The sequence below is a fragment of the Scyliorhinus canicula genome, chromosome 1, assembly GCF_902713615.1.
Source record: "Scyliorhinus canicula chromosome 1, sScyCan1.1, whole genome shotgun sequence".
NCBI lineage: Eukaryota > Metazoa > Chordata > Chondrichthyes > Carcharhiniformes > Scyliorhinidae > Scyliorhinus > Scyliorhinus canicula.
This window is the reverse complement of record NC_052146.1, coordinates 81,907,443-81,922,975: the sequence shown is the minus strand read 5'-3', so window position 1 is coordinate 81,922,975 and position 15,533 is coordinate 81,907,443. Positions and strand designations below refer to the sequence as shown.

The window sequence follows — 15,533 nt, the reverse complement described above, 5'->3', positions numbered from 1 at the left end:
GGAAACCGAACAGGGTGAAGACACTATGCAGGGCCCTAATGACTGTGTGGGAGGTCATATCGGGGCACGGGATGGCGAAGGGGAATCGGGAGAACTCGTCAATAATGTAAAGAAGTAAATGTTTTTGTTAGTGGAGGGGAGTGGCTCTTTGAAATCGATCGCAAGGTGTTCAAAGGGCCTAGAAGCCTTGACCAGGTGGGCCCTGTCTGGTCTATAGAAGTGCGGTTTGCACTTCGCACAGATCGGGCAGTCCCTGGTGACCGCTTTTACCTCCTCGTTAGAGAAAGGCAGGTTTTGGGCTCTGATGTAGTGGGCGAGCCGGGTGACCCCTGGGTGGCAGAGGTCATCGTGGATAGCTTTTAGGCGGCTGATTTGCGCGCTGGCGCATGTCCCGTGGAATAGGGCATCCGAGGGCTCGTTGAGCTTCCCCGGTCGATATTTGATATCGTAATTGTAGGTGGAGAGTTCAATCCTCCACCAAAGAATTTTGTCATTATTAATGTTGCCCCTTTGCGAGTTGTCGGACATGAAGGCGACCGACCGTTGGTTGGTAATGAGGGTGAACCTCCTACCTGCGTGGTAGTGCCTTCAGTGTCGGATAGCCTCCACGATGGCTTGTGCTTCCTTCTCGACTGAGGAGTGTCGGAGTTCTGAAGTGGATAGGGTACGGGAGAAAAATGCAACGGGCCGCCCTGCTTGGTTTAAAGTGGTTGCTAGCGCTACCTCTGAGGCGTCGCTCTCAACCTGAAAGGGAATGGATTCATCCACCGCCCGCATGGCTGCTTTGGCGGTGTCGTCCCTGATGCAGCCGAAAGCCTGGCGCGCCTCAGCAGACAGGGGAAATAGTGTGGCCTTGAAGAGTGGGTGGGCTTTGTCCGCATATTGGGGGACCCACTGGGTGTAGTACGAAAAGAGCCCCAAGCACCGTTTGAGGGCTTGGGGCCATGGGGGAGGGGGAGTTCTAAGAGGGGGCGCATGCGGTCCGGGTCTGGGCCCAGGACTCCGTTCTCCACGACGTAGCCGAGGATGGCTAGTCTGTTTGTGCGGAACACGCATTTCTCCTTGTTATATGTAAGGTTTAATTTTTGGGCTGTCTGGAGAAAACGGTGGAGGTTGGCGTCGTGGTCCTGCTGGTCATGGCCGCAGATGGTAACATTATCCAGATACGGAAACGTTGCCCGCAGCCCGTACTGGTCTACCATTCGGTCCATTGCTCGTTGGAACACCGAAACCCCGTTAGTGACGCCAAAGGGAACCCGGAGGAAATGGAAGAGGCGGCCTTCGGCCTCGAACGCCGTGTCGTGGCGGTCCTCCGGGCGGATTGGGAGCTGGTGGTATGCAGACTTCAGATCCACCGTGGAAAATACCCGATATTGGGCAATCTGGTTTACCATGTCTGCAATCCTGGGGAGGGGATACGCGTCTAGGAGAGTAAAGCGATTGATGGTCTGGCTATAATCGACGACCATGCAGAATTTTTCCCCGGTCTTGGCGACCACCACCTGAGCTCTCCAGGGACTGTTACTGGCCTTTATGATCCCCTCACTGAGCAGCCTTCGGACCTCCGTTCTGATAAATACCCTATCATGCAGGCTGTACCGCCTGCTGCGGGTGGCTACCGGTTTGCAATCCGGGGTGAGGTTGGCGAAGAGAGGAGGGGGGGCGATGCGCAGCGTGGCGAGGCTGCAGATAGTGAGTGGGGGCAGGGGCCCGCCGAAGCTGAGGGTGAGACTCTTGAGGTTACATTGGAAATCCAAGCCTAAGAGGAGTGGCGCGCAGAGGTCGGGCAAGACATACAGTTTAAATTTGGAATAGCTAGCGCCTCGAATCGTTAGCGTTGCTGTAGTGCGGCCTTGGATTTGGATGGAATGTGAGCCCGAAGCGAGGGCGATAGTTTGGTTGACGGGATAAATAGGGAGGGAACAGCGTCTTACCAGCTCTGGGTGTATGAAGCTCTCTGTGCTCCCGGAGTCGAAGAGGCACGACGTGTTGTACCCGTTGATCTGGACCTCCGCCATCGAATTTCTCAGATGCTTGGGGCGAGATTGGTCGAGGGTGACCGCGTTGAGTTGGGGGCCGCGTGGTGCATGCCCGGGGGAGTCGAATTCTTCCAATCGGGCATCCTGTCGAGTAGATGCCGCTGCGTTCTGGCGAGCTTGATGCAGGAACACTGCGCTGAGTTGAGGGCCATGTGGTGACTGCCCGGGAGGGGTCATACTCCTCCAATGAGCTGTTTGAGTCTGGGGATGCAGCTAGGGCCCGTGGATCGCACGTGGAGGTTGGTGATGAAGATGGCGTAAAAGATGGCGGCCCCCATGAATCGCACGTGGCCGGCCTCATGGTGGGGGTTTGCCAAGATGGCGGCCCCCATGGATCGCACGTGGCGGGAGGGGGCGGAGCCTGAGCGTAGGCCGCAGCGTTTCGGGCCCCGCGGGCCTGCTGGTGCTGGGGGCGATGTTTTTGGACTGTTGGAGTGTTGAGTGCTGGGGCCCTTCTGCCGAGGCACACTCTAGCATAGTGGCCTTTCTTCCCGCAGCTGCTGCAGGTCGCGGGTGCTGGCTTTGTCCACAGAAGTGGCAGGCTGGAGCAGTTGAATAACTGGTTTGGGGAGCTGAATAGTGGCAGGCTGGAGCAGTTAAATAACTGGTTTGGCGAGCTGAGTAGCTGGCTGGGGAAGCTGAGTAATTAGCTGGAGCAGCTGGATAGCTTGAGTGGTTGACTGGGACAGTAGGGCGACCGGCTGTGGCAGCGCGATAGCTGGGGGGCCTTGCGGCACAGGCTTGGGGGGGTCCTCAGGTCGGGGGCCCATGCAGGGTTAGCGGGGTCCGTGGGAAACGAGTTGAGGCTGCGGAAGGAAACTTCCATTGTGATAGCAGCCTCTATGGTAGTCTCTAAGCCTTGGGCCCCATTTTCTAATAGTCTCTGGCGTACATAGCTAGATCGAAGGCCCGCTACAAAAACATCCCGCACAGCAAGCTCCCTATGTTCGGCCGCGGTTACGGCCTAGTAATTGCAGTCATTTGAGAGATTGTTCAACTCGCGTGCAAATTCAGCTAAAGTTTCAGTAGACCGTTATCGGCGAGTCGTGAACACATGGCGGGCAAAGACCTCGTTCATGGGCCTAATATACATTTTGTCCAAAATCACCAGCGCTGCGGTGTAGGAACCGGCTGGATTTAGTCGTGTAGAAATTCTGTGGCTTACCCTCGCGTGCAGTAGGCTGAGCTTTTGTTCCTCCGTAGTTTCAGCGGTGCTGATTTCGGCCAGGTAGGCCTTAAAACATTTCAGCCAGTGGCAGAAGGTTTCTTTCGCCTCTGCATCCTGCGGATCGAGTTCTAGACGTCCTGGTTTTAGAGCGGATTCCATTCTTTACTTCGGCAGCTTCTTAAGTGTATTAAATTGATGGAACCATCAATTCAGCGAACACGTGTAGTTCGATCTGAACAGAGGCTTTAATACACTTACAACAGGAGCCAGCCTATTCGTCGTTGAACTTCAGGTGAACTGGCAGGCTGGCTCTAAGGCACTGATCTTTATACATCGGTCCCAGGGGGAGGAGTCCTGGTCGGAGCCAAGGGAGGAGCCCAGTACAAACTCTCGTGTACTCCCAGAGCGACTCCCCCTGGTGGTTGGATAGTGCAACTGCACTTACAATGGGTAGGTAACGAACATATATACATGGAGTGATATTGGCAACTATATATAGTGTGAATCACATTCACCACAGTCAGATTATTTTAGACTACATCGCAGGACCAGTCAGGGATGTCCACTCTCCCCGTTGCTGTTCGTGCTGGCCATAGAACCGTTGGCGATTGCTCTGAGAGCTGCAAAGGGGTGGAAGGGAATGACTAGGGGGGGTGGAGCACAAGGTCTCTCTCTATGCGGACGACCTGCTCCTGTACGTGTCGGACCCACTGGCCGGGATGGACAATATACTGGAAACACTGTGGAAGTTCGGCCGGTTTTCAGGGTACAAATTAAATATGACCAAGAATGAGATGTTTGTAGCGCAGGCAAGGGGCCAGGAGAATAGGCTGAAGGAGCTGCCATTTTGGCTGGTTGGGGAAAGTTTCCGGTACTTGGGGATACAGGTGGCATGAGACTGGGGCAGGTTACATAAGTTAAATTTGACTAGAGTGGTGGAACAAATGAAGAGGGAGTTTCGGAGATGGGATGCACTCCCGCTATCACTTGTGGGGAGAGTGCAGACGGTAAAGATGACAATCCTCCCAAGATTCCTGTTCATTTTTCAGTGCCTCCCGATCTTTATCCTGCGGTCCTTCTTCAAAAGGACCAGCAAAATCATTATGAGCTTTGTCTGGGCAGGAAAATCCCCACGGGTGAGGAAGGCGATGCTGGAAAGGAACCGCAGTGAGGGGGGACTTGTGACGCCGAATCTGATCAACTCTTACTGGGCGGCTAACATAGCCATGATAAGGAAATGGATGGTGGGTACGGGGTCTATTTGGGAGCGGGTGGAAGCGGCTTTGTGCAGGGGCACCAGTTTGGCAGCTCTGGTCACGGCTCCCCTACTGCTTTCGCCGGCCAGGTACTCCACCAGCCTGGTCGTGGGGGCGGCCCTGCGGATATGGGGCCAGTGGAGGAAACATATAGGGGAGGTGGGTGCGTCGGTCTGGGCTCCAACATGTGATAACCATCGATTCGTCCCCGGGGACATGGATGGTGGGTTTCAAACATGGCGGGCGGGGGTGAGGAGGGTGGGCGTTCCTGGAGAGGAGCTTTGCGAGCTTGAGGGCGTTGGAGGAGAAATTTGGGCTGGTAAGGGGAAATTACGTTAGGTACTTACAGGTGCGGGACTTTATACGCAGACAGGTCTCATCCTTCCCACTCCTCCCGCCAATAGGGATCCAGGACAGAATAGTCTCTAGAGGAGAAGGAGGAGAGGGTAGAGTCTCGGATATCTATAAGGTGCTCATGAAGGGGGAAGAGTCCCACAAGGAGGAACTGAAACTCAAATGGGATGAAGAACCCAGCGGGGAGATGGAGGACGGGGTATGGGCGGAAGCCCTGAGTAGGATAAACTCAACCGCAACATGTGCCAGGCTCAGCCTGATTCAGTTTATGGTCGTCACCGGGCCCACATGACGGTGGCTCGGATGAGCAAATTCTTTGGGGTAGAGGACAAGTGCGCTAGATGTGCGGGAGGACCAGCGAACCACGTACACATGTTTTGGGCATGCCCTAAGCTTAGAGGGTACTGGGAGGGATTTGCGGGTGTCATGTCCCGGGTACTGAAAACAAGGGTGGTGATGAGTCCAGAGGTGGCAATTTTCGGGGTTTCAGAAAACTCGGGAGTCCAGGAGAAAGAGGCCGATGTTCTGGCCTTTGCTTCCCTGATAGCCCGGCGACGAATACTGCTGGCATGGAGTGACTCAAAACCCCCGAAGACCGAACTATGGCTTTCGGACAAAAAAATCAAGTTGGCCTTGAGGGGACCTGTAATGGGGTTCGCCCGAAGGTGGCAACCATTCATCGACTTCTTCGCAGGAGATTGAACGTCAGCAGGGGGGGGCGGAGTAGGGGGGAGGTTAGAGTAGAATAGGAGGGATAAATAGGCGGGTAGTGTTTATGGGAGAGGAGCGGGTATGTGCACTATGGTTTGGTTGAAGTATTGGTTTTCCGTTGTTGTTTGCATATTTCTGTAATCTGTAACTGTTTACAATGCCAAAAACTACCTCAATAAAATTGTTTTAAAAATATATATATAGTCAAGCATTCCCATCATGCTTTAGCAAGTGCCTTTTCTTTAATAGCAATTAGAACATAGAACATAGAACGATACAGCGCAGTACAGGCCCTTCGGCCCTCAATGTTGCACCGACATGGAAAAAAAAACTAAAGGCCATCTAACCTACACTATGCCCTTATCATCCATATGCTTATCCAATAAACTTTTAAATGCCCTCAATGTTGGCGAGTTCACTACTGTTGCAGGTAGGGCATTCCACGGCCTCACCACTCTTTGCGTAAAAAACCCACCTCTGACCTCTGTCCTATATCTATTACCCTTCAATTTAAGGCTATGTCCCCTCGTGATAGCCACCTCCATCCGCGGGAGAAGGCTCTCGCTGTCCACCCTATCTAACCCTCTGATCATTTTGTATGCCTCTATTAGGTCACCTCTTAACCTTCTTCTCTCTAACGAAAACAACCTCAAGTCCATCAGCCTTTCCTCATAAGATTTTCCCTCCATACCAGGCAACATCCTGGTAAATCTCCTCTGTACCCGTTCCAAAGCTTCTACGTCCTTCCTATAATGGGGCGACCAGAACTGTACGCAATACTCCAAATGCGGCCGTACTAGAGTTTTGTACAACTGCAACATGACCTCATGGCTCCGGAACTCAATCCCTCTACCAATAAAGGCCATCACACCATAGGCCTTCTTCACAACCCTATCAACCTGGGTGGCAACTTTCAGGGATCTATGTACATGGACACCGAGATCCCTCTGCTCATCCACACTACCAAGAATTTTACCATTAGCCAAATATTCCGCATTCCTGTTATTCTTTCCAAAGTGAATCACCTCACACTTCTCCACATTAAACTCCATTTGCCACCTCTCAGCCCAGCTCTGCAGCTTATCTATGTCCCTCTGTAACCTGCAACATCCTTCCGCACTGTCTACAACTCCACCGACTTTAGTGTTGTCTGCAAATTTACTTACCCATCCTTCTGCTCCCTCCTCTAGGTCATTTATAAAAATGACAAACAGCAACGGCCCCAGAACAGATCCTTGTGGTACGCCACTCGTAACTGAACTCCATTCTGAACATTTCCCATCAACCACCACTCTCTGTCTTCTTTCAACTAGCCAATTTCTGATCCACATCTCTAAATCACCCTCAATCCCCAGCCTCCGTATTTTCTGCAATAGCCGACCGTGGGGAACCTTATCAAACGCTTTACTGAAATCCATATACACCACATCAACTGCTTTACCCTCGTCCACCTGTTCAGTCACCTTCTCAAAGAACTCGATAAGGTTTGTGAGGCATGACCTACCCTTCACAAAACCATGCTGACTATCCCTAATCATATTATTCCTATCTAGATGATTATAAATCGTATCTTTTATAATCCTCTCCAAGACTTTACCCACCACAGATGTTAGGCTCACCGGCCTATAGTTACCGGGGTTATCTCTACTCCCCTTCTTGAACAAAGGGACCACATTTGCTATCCTCCAGTCCTCTGGCACTATTCCTGTAGCCAATGATGACCTAAAAATCAAAGCCAAAGGCTCAGCAATCTCTTCCCTGGCTTCCCAGAGAATCCTAGGATAAATCCCATCAGGCCCCGGGGACTTATCTATTTTCACCTTGTCCAGAATTGCCAACACTTCTTCCCTACTCACCTCAATGCCATCTATTCTAATAGCCTGGGTCTCAGCATTCTCCTCCACAATATTATCTTTTTCCTGAGTGAATACTGACAAAAAGTATTCATTTAGTATCTCGCTTATCTCCTCAGCCTCCACACACAACTTCCCACCACTGTCCTTGACTGGCCCTACTCTTACCCTAGTCATTCTTTTATTCCTGACATACCTATAGAAAGCTTTTGGGTTTTCCTTGATCCTACCTGCCAAAGACTTCTCATGTCCCCTCCTTGCTCGTCTTAGCTCTCTCTTTAGATCCTTCCTCGCTTCCCTGTAACTATCAAGCGCCCCAACTGAAACTTCACGCCTCATCTTCACATAGGCCTCCTTTTTCCTCTTAACAAGAGATTCCACTTCTTTGGTAAACCACGGTTCCCTCGCTCTACCCTTTCCTCCCTGTCTGACTGGTACGTACTGATCAAGAACACGCAATAGCTGTTCCTTGAACAAGCTCCACATATCCAGTGTGCCCAACCCTTGCAGCCTACTTCTCCAACCTACACATCCTAAGTCATGTCTAATGGCATCATAATTGCCCTTCCCCCAGCTATAACTCTTGCCCTGCGGGGTATACTTATCCCTTTCCATCACTAATGTAAAGGTCACCGAATTGTGGTCACTGTCTCCAAAGTGTTCACTTACCTCCAGATCTAACACCTGGCCTGGTTCATTACCCAAATCCAAATCCAAAGTGGCCTCACCTCTTGTTGGCCTGTCAACATATTGTGTCAGAAAACCCTCCTGCACACATTGTACAAAGAACGATCCATCCAATGTACTCGAACTATATCTTTTCCAGTCAATATTAGGAAAGTTAAAGTCTCCCATAACAACTACCCTGTTACTTTCGCTCTTTTCCAGAATCATCTTCGCCATCCTTTCCTCTACATCTCTAGAACTATTAGGTGGCCTATAGAAAACTCCCAGCAGGGTGACCTCTCCTTTCCTGTTTCTAACCTCAGCCCATACTACCTCGGAAGAAGAGTCCCCATCTTGCACCCTTTCTGCCACCGTAATACTGTCCTTGACTAGCAGCGCCACACCTCCCCCTCTTTTGCCCCCTTCTCTGACTTTACTAAAGCACCTAAACCCCGATATTAATGTATTCTTTAAGCAGGCAACTAATCCTTACATTAACTTCCCTTCCACAGTGTGCATGTTGGTTAAGGGGTTATTGGGATAGGGCAGGTGAGTGCGGTTGGGTGGAGTTCTCAAAGGGTTAGTGCAGAATCGATTGGCCTCCTTCTGCACTGTAGGTTTTCTATGATTCTATGATTCCAAGTTATGAAATTTCTAACAGGTGAAGACTAGAGCGAGGAGTTCATTTTTGATCTGAGCATCAGTCTCAGTGGTAGTGTTGTTCTGTTTATTTATCTCGGTGAACCACAAGCCTTCCCTTATATCGATCAAATGACCACACAAACAGTTAGTTAGTTCAAAACATGGTATATTTACATACACAATGGTTATCTCAACATGCAAACACAATATCTACTACGAGTTAAACTACACCTATCAGCTACAATAACCTATACTTAGCCTCAGGGCGACCGGCACTGTGCAAATGGATAAGGCCTTTATCTGGATTTCACTTGGCTGGTTCGAAGAAAGTGGCTCTGTCTCTGCTGGGCTCATCCGTCAGGTAGCGAACGTTGGTCTTGAACTTGGCTGGCTGTTCCTGCTGCAATTGGGTGGCACAGGCCGGATCCAAGAGAGACAGAACACATGGCTGCGCTCTCTTTTATCCCTCTGTGATTTTGCGCTCTTTTGGGCGGTCCTTAACCTTGGACCCAATAGTTTGACAGGGCGCTGATCACTCTCTTAGATTTCGGCCAATAAAGGGGCGGGTGCCTTGGTAGCTGGGCGGGTCCTTAGCGGTCATTGATCTTGGCAGTTGTGCTTTCTGAATAAGGGGAGTGGCACCGATCAGTCTGTTGCTGTACGGATTACTTGATTGGAGTTCTATTGTCCTGAGAAAATGGGCCATTAAAATGTAAACGAGTGGGGGTTTCGATCAGGCCTGGTTACCTGTGTTTTAGATACACATAGGCTGTGTATCTGTCTGAGTCCTGGGTTGGCCATAATTCCCATGGTCTTTTGCAGGTGGCCATCTTAGATGGCTACATTCCGTCCTTTTGATCCTGAACGCAAAACGTAGTGGATCACACGATCGATCCTTGTTCATCCTTGGTGGCCCGGTCACCCTTGGTCAAGGCAAGGTTCTACTCTACTCTATCTTATGGTTTGGGGCATTTACCTAATATTCCATTAATACATTCATAAATTAATTCATCTCTAACGGTTACTTTAAATCAGGTCACTATAAAACATCTAATTTATCCGCACAGTTGATCTCTAGCTAACACTATCTAAGCTACTCTCATGCTGCTGGTGAATATCAAAGAACTTATATGTAGTACAAAATTTAAAACAAGAGCATCACATTTCTACTTCTTCCTAATAAAGTTAAAGAGGTACATGGTTTGTTTATAGCAGCGATTGTTACATGAGTTAATTTTGTTGAATCCCAAAGAAGGGGGATCAGACTGTATATATCGGGGAGAGGGAGGCTTTTGCTCACCATTTACGGAGACAGAGTGTCTGAATGACACTGCAGATTATTGAAATTACTAGAAGGGCCTCTACCATGTATGAATGGGGGCTCTATTTGGCAATGTTTTCGCACCAATTGGGGGTTTCGATGTCTGTCTTTATGTGTGGTGTAGTGTCCGGGCTGGTGGGGGCCTGTTGTGTGGTAGTGTTCGGGGCTGGTGTGGGGTTTATTAAAACAGTCCGTTGCACGCGCAGTTGCAGAAGTCGAGCGATGATCCAAACACATGTCAGCAGTCCTTGCTTCATCCTGTGTCTTCTGTTTTCCGGGTAATCCTGGGGGTGCAAGCAGAGTCTCTGTTATTATCTTTGGTTAATATCTCATTTTATTAGTCTTTGTCTCCTTACTCCAATTACCCGTTATGATTGCCACCATGTGTGACTCCCTCATTTTAAAAAAAAATACAATTTTTGAGAGACAGAGAGACAAGAAATGCAAATTTTTAAAGTACAGAGACTCTCGCAGCGTGTGGTCGATGTGGGGAGTGGTCGGACAATTTATTTGACCAGTCTTTTCTTTACTTGTAACCAGTGGTGGTTGAGGCTTACATTAACCAGCCGAATTGCAAGGCGGCCAGTTTTATATCTTTGTTAGCTGCAATCACATTTGGCCTGGGGTGTAACTAGCTTATGGAGTCGGTGCAGTGTGACTGAAGAGGAGAAGAAGGAGGAGAGAAACAAAAATGAAGTGGCATTGCTGAGGTGTCCCTGCCATGAGAAGTGGTGGGTAAGCGCTCACAGTTTGCATGGGGCAACTGGGACCTTGTAGCTGCTGTGGGTGGTGTTCTCTTTCATATCTGGGTGCTAGTCTAGCTGGTGGTGGGGGGTCTCCTGCAATCTCGGGCGAAGTGTCCTGACTGCCCACAGCTGTAACATGACCCCCAGGGCATGTAAGGTGGAGCAGGCTCTCTGGTGTATTGCTCCCTTGGGTATGGTTCCCTGGGATATTGGACTTCTCCTCTACCCTCATTTATCTATGCGGGTCCATGACTAGTCCTAACTGGATGCATGATGGCTTCCTGGCCATTCTGTTGTATCTGTTCCTGCAGTTACTGTTCCCATGCTCTAGATAAATGTCTCAGTACCCATGCTTCATTGTGTGCCTGTTCTGTGGGATCAAAGTTGACGCAAGCCTTTTTACCTGCTTCTGTGGCGTGGGAGACTAAAGTGCGGGTCTATTTGGTAGTGTCTTCAGCATCTAGGTTAGCACGGTTTAAATCCTCAAATACTGCCTTAAAATGTATCCAGAGGGCAGCACGGTGGCACAGTGGTTAGCATTGCTGCCTACGGCGCTGAGGACCCGGGTTTGAATCCCGGCCCTGGGTCACTGTCCGTGTGGAGTTTGCACATTCTCCCCGTGTCTGCGTGGGTTTCACCCCCACAACCCAAAGATGTGCAGGGTAGGTGGATTGGCCACTCTAAATTGCCCCTTAATTGGAAAAAATAATTGGGTACTCTAAATTTAAGAAAAAAAAATGTATCCCGAGGTGGCCGGCAAAGATAGTCGATTGTTCCCCTTTCCTCTGTATACATTTGTTCAAGCCCTCCACAGGATCCCCTTTGTTATACCCGATGGCATCTAATATGGCTGTTTTCATTTCCTGTAGGGTTCCTCCTGCTACATTTTGGGGTTCTGGCAAAGCTGACCTTACGGACTGGCTAAGGCTCATAACTATTAGCTCTGCTTCCTACCTCTCATCTAGGCCGTACATAACTTTTTGTTGGCGCACCTCCTCAAAGAAGCTGTGCGGGTCTGCGGTGGGCTGGAATGGAATAATTTTCGTGCAAGCGTCTCTTAATTGGGTTATGGATAGTGGGATGGTGTAAACGATATCAGGCTCCTCCTGATCCAATGACCTGTGTTGTGTGGTAACCAGATTCATGGGGGTCGAATTGTGAGTGGGGGTGTGTGCTGCCTGTGCAGTCGGTGCTGCGGCTGCTTTTCTTTTTGGAGCGTGGGGGGTTTGATTTTGATTTCCTGCGTCCTCTATGTATCTTTGGGCGCTTTCGTTAATTCTTGCCAATCGGGAGCATCTTCCTCATCTAAATCCTGCCCGAAAGTGTACCTGAAGCCATTCTGTGCTGAGAGTAGCGACCGTAACTGTAGTAATCCACGGGAGGCAGGAGTTCCGTCACCACACCAATATTTATTTACAATAACAATATTACAGGAGCAGCTACAAACAGTGCTGCTAGCAGTCCAGTCAACTTAAGACTGCTCACAAAGCCGACACAGGTGATTATATCACAAAGCCTACACAGGTGACCACAGGGGCTGGTTTAGCTCACTGAGCTAAATCGCTGGCTTTTAAAGCAGACCAAGCAGGCCAGCAGCACGGTTCGATTCCCGTACCAGCCTCCCCAGACAGGCGCCGGAATGTGGCGACTAGGGGCTTTTCACAGTAACTTCATTGAAGCCTACTCGTGACAATAAGCAATTTTCATTTTCATTTCATTTTCATATGGGCCCCTTCAATGAGTTATCATTGAGGGAGCTCATACTCCAATTGGCCACCAATAAAGCCAATTGGAGTTCATTACACCCCTCCCCCCCAAGGTCCGAGGAATTCCTGCCAGCTGGTATTCCTCTGAGCTTCTTCCTGCTCCTCATGTCTGGGTCTGTCACCTCTGTGTCGTCCGCCGGGTCGTTCTCCGAAGTGGGCGGGGTGTACCTTATAGGTGCCCGTCTTTTCCTTGACGATCTCCTTGGAAGTTGTTCTTCCTCCTCCTCGGGGAGAGGTGTCGCGGCGGCCTCGTCGAGTGTGTCCATCTCCGACTCTGATGACTGGATGACGGGGTCTGGTGAAATTGCTCGGGGCTGGGGTGTGGGTATCCTTTCCGTCTGGGCTATCCCAGCTTGAGGCGGTCCTGTTTCGCCTGCGTCCAGGTGTGGTTCCGCTGCCCTTATTTGGTCTAAGTGTTTCTTCAGCACCTTACCTCCTATTGAAACCTCATAGGATATGGGCCCTGTTTGGGACTCGACCGTGCCTTTGACCCACGTTGGTCCATTCCCATAATTCTTGACCCAAACCGGTGCCCCCACCTGGAAATGTGTCTGCTGCCGACTATTATCATGCCCCCTGCGTTGGGCCTCCTGTTGTTTCTCCACTTTCCCCGTTAAATTTGGGAAAAGGAGACTCAGCCTCGTTCGCAGCCGCCTTCCCATTAAGAGTTCAGCTGGCGGTATGCCCGTTGTGGAATGCGGTGTGGTCCTGTAATCAAACAGCCAGCGGGAGAGCTTTGTGTCTATTGACGCTGCCGGCTGCTTCTTGAGTCCCGCTTTAAGTGTCTGGACCGCTCTCTCTGCCAGGCCGTTGATCGCTGGATGGTAAGGGGCCGTTTTGATGTGAAGGACTCCGTTTTTCTTCAGGAATTTTCCAAATTCCCCACTTGTGAATGCCGTTCCGTTGTCCGACACCAATACCTCCGGAAGTCCATGTGTTGCAAACGAGGCCCTGAGCTTTTCAATTGTCGATGCTGTGCTTGCCGTGTTTACCCGGTGGACGTCCAACCATTTGGAGTGGGCGTCCACTATCACCAAAAACATTGAGCCCATGAAAGGGCCGGCGTGGTCAATATGCAGGCGGGTCCACGGTCTGCCTGGCCATTCCCACGGGTGCAATGGCGCCGCTGGTGGCACTCCTGGCACCGACGTACCAAGGCTGCTATGTCTGTGTCCAAACCTGGCCACCAAACGTAGCTTCGAGCTAGCATCTTCATTTTAGACACCCCTGGGTGTCCGTGATGTAACTCAGTTAAGATTCCCTGACGGCCCTGAGCTGGGGCGATTACCCGGGCTCCCCATAATAGGATACCGTCTTCTACGGTTATTTGGTCCCTTCTGCTCCAGTATGGGTGCATCTGGGGCTCCACTGGTCTTTCCAGTTCCCCTGTCAGCAGTAAATGCTTCATCTTGGCTAAAACTGGGTCTTTTTGCGTCCACAACCGAATATGATGTGCGCCTACTGGTAGGGTGTCCAAAAAATTTAGAGTCATTACTGTCTCCTCTACTTTTGGTATTTGCGGCGGAGTGACCGGGAGGGGAAGTCTGCTCAAAGCATCTGCATGTGCTTCTCGCGTTCCCGGTCTGTGCTCCAGAACGTAACTATATGCCGCCAGTAGCAGCGCCCAGCGTTGGATTCTAGCTGATGCAATCGGGGGTATTGACTTGTCTTCTTTTAATAACCCTAATAACGGCTTATGGTCCGTCACTATGGTGAATTTCCGCCCGTACAGATACTGGTGAAATTTTTTTACTGCGAATATCACCGCCAGTCCTTCCTTCTCGATTTGGGCGTACTTCCTCTCAGCCATCGCCAAGGTCCTCGAAGCATAGGCTATTGGCCGTTCTTCCCCATTCCTTCCTCTATGGGCTAAGACGGCTCCTACCCCGTATGGGGATGCATCACAAGTGACCACCAACTCCTTCCTTGGGTTATAATGCTCTAGGACATTTTCGGATGACAGCTGTTCCTTAATGTCCCTAAATGCTCGGTTTTGGCGGGTGGACCATTTCCATTCTTGCCCCTTTTTTAGTAGCTGGTGGAGGGGTTCTAGGATGGACGCCCTATTTTCAATAAATTTTCCATAATAGGTTACCAACCCTAGAAATGATCGTAACTCCTGGACCGTGGTGGGAGCTGGGGCTTCTTTTATTGCCCTTACTCTGTCTTCTAATGGATGTAAGCCTGACTCGTCTACTTTATATCCCAGGTACGTCACTTGTGGGGCCAGAAAAACAAATTTTTCCCTTTTTAGCCGTACGCCTGCCTTTGTGAAACGCCTGAGCACTTCCTCCAGGTTCCTTAAGTGTTCCCTGTTTGTCCTACCCGTGATTAAGACATCGTCCAAATAAATCGCCACCTGCGGTAGTCTCTGCAGAATATTTTCCATCGTTCGCTGGAATATAGCGCAGGCTGATGACACTCCAAAAGATAGCCTAGTATAACGAAAAAGGCCCTTCAAGGTGTTGATCGTAGCGAACTTCTGGGAGCCCTTGTCCATTTTTAACTGCAGGTAGGCGTGGCTCATGTCTAGTTTCGTGAACAAAAGCCCACCTGCCAATTTGGCATATAGGTCGTCTATTTTCGGGATTGGGTATTTGTCCAGCAGTGCGTATTTGTTTACTGTCTGTTTGAAATCTCCACAGAGACGTATCGAGCTGTCTGGCTTCAAAATTGGTACCACCGGCGCTGCCTATTCCGAGAACTGTACTGGTCTGATAATGCCGTCGCGCCGTAACCTTTCTATTTCGTCATCTACTTCCTTCCTTAATGCAAAAGGTACCGGCCTGGCCTTACAAAATTTCGGAAGGGCTTCTGGGTCCACGTGCAAAGTTGCTTTGGTGCCTATGATTTCCCCCAAACCTTCCTGGAAGACCTCAGGGTATTTTTGGAGTACTCCACTCAACTGCCCGCTTCCACTCTGGAAAATTTTCATCCAATCTAATTTCAGGTCTTTCAGCCAGTTCCGTCCAATTAAGCTCGGTCCGGAGCCCTCTACTATCGTCAACGGT

The 15,533-nt window shown here is 50.2% G+C and overlaps 1 pseudogene; it reads right to left on the bottom strand.

Moving 5' to 3' along the window:
* Positions 1–15,533, bottom strand: part of LOC119970324 — a 50,984-nt pseudogene that overhangs the window by 13,896 nt on the left and 21,555 nt on the right.